The sequence below is a fragment of the Sciurus carolinensis genome, chromosome X, assembly GCF_902686445.1.
Source record: "Sciurus carolinensis chromosome X, mSciCar1.2, whole genome shotgun sequence".
In the NCBI taxonomy this organism is placed as follows: domain Eukaryota; kingdom Metazoa; phylum Chordata; class Mammalia; order Rodentia; family Sciuridae; genus Sciurus; species Sciurus carolinensis.
The window spans coordinates 83,937,558-83,942,515 of NC_062232.1; the positions used below are offsets into that span (position 1 = coordinate 83,937,558).

General features: G+C 40.6%; 1 pseudogene; it reads left to right on the top strand.

The window, feature by feature from the left end:
* The first annotated feature begins 453 nt into the window (after positions 1-453).
* LOC124971573 (YTH domain-containing family protein 1-like) lies at positions 454-2,572 on the top strand (annotated as a pseudogene).
* The last annotated feature ends 2,386 nt before the right edge of the window (positions 2,573-4,958 follow it).

A 4,958-nucleotide genomic window follows, 5' to 3' on the forward strand; every position in this document is an offset into this window, starting at 1 on the left:
TAATAGATCAATATCTTGTGATGGAAATCAAAGCTGCCACCTGAGCAGTGGCAATTCCCTTTGTGCCATTAAAGCTCTGCATGACCAAAAGAATACTCGACAAGACCATGGCCCAACCAGGAGTGCTAGCTATGTAAACCCCCTCAATTCCTGTCTCTGTTCCTTCCTATGCAATACCAAAGCTATTGTTAACATCATGACATTACTTATATCTATCTTTTTGCTTCAATATCACTTTTTCCATTTTGTCTTTTGGGAGGAGTGGCTGGGACTGATCTGTTGGCACCTCCCTGGAGCCAGGGCTTTGGTCAGGACACCACTAACAAACTCCCCTTTATCAAAGTCTCAGAAAGAGGTTGTAGTGCTACAGCTGTTCACTTGTGCATGGGTGCCTGCACATCAGGCAATTATCTAGTATTCTCTTCCTCTGTCAACAGATCATAAAGAAATACAATGAGACCAGAGGTTCAGTGTGGGACACAGAAGGCAGCAGAGCAGGAGGGGTCATTATACGAATTTGGGCCATTTCCTCAGGTAATTTCCTCATGCCTTCAGGGCCTACTTGATCCCAATATCATACACACTACTTCCATTTGATGATGGAGTACTTCTGTGCATGTCTAACTTTGTGGATATATGAGTCAGACAACACTCAGGACATGACAAGAAGCTCAGGTTGCATGGAAACTTAGTGGCCCATGATAAAGAGTTCACTTTCTACTAAGGACCATCTTGCAAGCCAAGGACTCTTTCTCAAAAGGAGAGAAGTTATCTGAATAGGATTGCAGGGTCCTGTTCCAACATCCTAAGGGTCTGCACTGTCAATAACCTAAATCAACCTGCTATTGATACTTCAAGCACCATTTGATCTACAGGATCATATGACACAAGTGGCTGAGCAGCTTGTACAGCATCCAGGACCTGTTGCAGAGCCTTCTCTTATGCACTCCATTCAAAACAGCTTTTCAAGTCACTTTGTAAATGGGCCAGAGTAACACACCCAAATGTTGCCTCCAAAATCCAAAAAGGCCCACTAAGTGATGTGCTTTTTTTTTTTTTTAGTTGAAGGAGAGGTCAGATGAAACAACTTCTTCTTCACCTTAGAAAGAATATCTTGACATGCCTACAGCAATGTTCCCCTAGAAATTTGACTTAGGTAGAATTGAGACAGTCAGGAGCCCCCATGCATAGCAGCACCTCTAAGAATAAGGGAGTAAAAACTCTGAGGAGAAAATGAGACAGTCAGCCCCACTCAAAAAGGGAAAATGCACTCCAAGGTCCTTAATTCACATCTTGTTAGCTATTAAGAACATGATATCTGTCTTTCCCTATCTTGTCAATTATCCATGCTTAGTCTTATCAGTCTCAAAAAACGGGTGCATCACAGCCAGGTGCCAAGCTCCCTGTGGGTCATAGTTATGATGGGCAGACAGATTTTCACAGTGACAGCCTTAACAAGGCACCTGGGGTTGAACAACCTGGAGCAGGGCATGGGAATGTCACCACTTCTGTGGTCAAGACAATGGACTCTGTTATCAATGGTGTGGCACTGACATGTGTCCTTTCTGGCAACAGTGGGATAAATGTAAACATGCCAGTATCAAAGTCATCCTCTTGGGCGGCCATTGCTAATGAGTCTGCAAAACAAAAGCCTAAAATGAAAAAGGAAAAAAAAAGTGGGCCTGAAGTAGGGGTTGTGATGCCTCCTTCATCCATAAAGAATAACATGGACATTGACACCAAGGATAACAAGGGGCCTGTGCTAAAGGACCCAGCCCCTGGCAGGCACCTGCCCCCCAGTTTGTCTTGCAGCCCCAGCAGGTGGCCCAGTCTCTCCCAGCAGAGCTTCCCCCATCGGCCAAGTCATAGTATCAGAGCCCTCATCTGCCACCCAAACCTGCTGGGTCACCCCTTGTAACAAAAACTCTGCATTTGGGCAGAGCAGAGGGGCTGGCAGTGATAATAATGCTCCTAAAATTACCCCGCTTAATTTGGCCCCTAGTATCGACTTCCACCCCGTCCTTGAGAAATGGAAAGCCCTCACAGCTACAATCTTAAAGAGTTTGATTAAAACTTTAAAAATGGGCATGTTCATCATAAAGAGCTATTCAGCGGACAACATCCACCACTGCATCAAGTACTGCATCTGGTGCTGCACTGAACATGGCAACAAGCTTGTGAATAGCACCTTCCCTGCAGTGAGCCGACAGGGACCTACCTGCTCTTCAGCATCAATGAAAATAGGTATTTCTGTGAGGCAGCCAAGATGAAGTCCCCTGTGGACTATGGCACCAGTGCTGGGGTCTGGTCTCAGGACAAGTAGAAGAGCAAATCTGAAGTGAAGTGGAGTTTTGTCAAGGAGATACCCAATAACCAGCTCCAGCACATCAGACTAGGGAACAACAAGAGTAAAGCAGTCACAAACTCCTGAGAGACAAAGGAGGTACCTCTAGAAAAAGCAAAACACGTGCTGAGAATTACTGCTTCCTACAAGCACACCATCTCTACCTTTGAAGACTTTTCTCACTATGGGAAATGTCAAGAGGAAGAGGAGGTGGTGCACAATGAATAGGGAAATTGAGGCAAACAATAAGGACAAATCAGTCTCTTATTTGTTAAGAGTTGACTTTGAGGGGCCGGGATTGTTGGCTTAGTGGTAGAGTGCTCACCTGGCACACATGAGGCCCTGGGTTCAATCCTCAGCACACACAAAAATAAATAAAATAAAATGAAGGTATTGTGTCCTCCTGCAACTAATACATATATACGTGTGAGTTAACTTTGAAAGTCAAGTTTTATGCCTGGTCCTGTCTTCACGTTAGCTTTAGTTTGTTGTCCTATGCAGGTTGAGTTGTTTCATCTTAACTGACTTTGTATTTAATTGTATTACAGTATTGTAGAATTTGCTAACAGGGAAGTATTTTTGTCAGCTTATCAGTCAGACCTAATGCAAAACATAAATATCCTTAAAAACAACAAGAAACCTACTATATTCCAAAGATTTTTTATTTTGGTATTTTTATATTCAGTCATTTTCTATTTCCATGGGAGACTTCATAGTTCTTACCTCCTACTCTCTACTTCTTTGTAGCAAATGCAAGAACCCATGGGTTGTTTTGTGATGTAGAGGATGCTGTTAAAATAAAGTTGTGACTCAGTGGTATAGCACTTGCCTAGCATGTGTGAGGCACTGGCTTTGATTCTCAGCACCACATATAAATAAATGAATAAAATAAAGGTCTATCATCATCTAATAATTTAAAAAAAAATCTCCTCACAGTACTGAAATAAAAAGGTTAGTGATCATCCTCTTCAGTTGGATTTCCATTTTTACTATCTGTGTTATCTGTATAAAAATGTTTATCTATTTGGATATTCTACGAGAAAGAAAGATAAGTTTTAGTTTTTTTTTTTAATGTGGTGACCACTTTTGTGTCCTTGGAAAAGCCATCCTTCATGATGTCTTGCCCATACTGAGTGGTCTGCTTCATCCCCACTGCTACTATCCTATCTAATCTGTTAGGGAGGATTATAAAGGTGTTTTAGGTCTGGGTCAGTGCCCAGTTGTTCTCAGTTGTTGGAAGCACATTTTTAATTTTCCCCTTTTTTTCAACTGAGAATCCTGATGTCATCTTAAGTTTTTATACCAATAATATTGAGTTTTATAGTAGAATCTGATAGTACAGACAGTGTGATGTGTGATGCCACCTACTAAATTTCACTGTGTATCTAATTTTTGTTTCTGTTGAATGTGTAATAAAAGCAAAAAACATACACACACACACACACACACACTTTTTAGAAAACAAATTTGCTGTCATGTTTTGTGGACTGAGGGCCCATTGAGGAGATCACTGCCTGCAGTTAGATTTCTGCATGGAAGTGGTACTCATGCCCAACACTCTCCCACACCAAATCTGCACATATCCACCACAAAGGATCCTTCTTGTCTTAGAAAGTAGATACCTTCTGAAGCTATTTAATCTAAAGGATTCTCTGAGTTAATGTGTAAGCTATATTATTTAGACTTGTATCTAGAATGTGTCACTGGTTCTGAACTTTTACTGCCTGTATGGAGTCATGGACAGCATCAGATTACTGTCCTTTAGGAGAATACAAGCCTTAGTAAACATAGCCATTTATTATAAATAAATAAATCAGAAATAAAAAACTATACATTCAAGTGTCAACTAATAATGTTGGAAGGCAAAGGAGACTTCAAAACTAGAGGCACTTGACAAATATCATGGCAATAGATGATTCAGGCAAGAAACAAAAACGGATGCTCAGACTGCACCAAATCTCACTGCAGTCACTGAGTCACTATGGTAACCATGCTAGTGAAGGAAAACTAGGAAACAGATCCAGTGTCCAGAGCACTGACTGGCTCTTAGTAATGGCTAAGCTGGTGTCTATAGTAAAGGCACATGTGGAAAGACTTTGGTTCCAAGGTCCAAGGTGTGAACTTGCTTGCTATGATGATGGCACTGGTGTATAAAACACAGTGCAGCCATGGAGCTGGGGCCCGTAATGAGGGCACTCACAGGACAGTCTATCTTGGGGTTCAAGTGAATATGTGTGATTGGGAAAGATGGAAGTTCTGTTTCTGAGGCAGCACAGAGGATTTTCACCAGGATTTTCTCTTGTTTTTTTTTTTTTTTTTGTAGATTTAGGATTTGATTAGATCTATGAGATTCATTTTGAGTTACCTTTTATATATAGTATGATCACAGTTTATATTTGTGCAATATCCAGTTGATCTGTCACAATATATGGAAAATACTATCTTTTCTTCACTGAGTTGTCTTTGGATATTTGTCCAAAATAATGAATTAACAAAAATTGAAGTTAAGAAAAACTTTCAATTTGCAATAGCTACCACAACAAGTAAAATATGTAGAGATTAATTTAATCAAGAAAATAGTTGTATGCCAGAAACTATACAACATTTAAATATT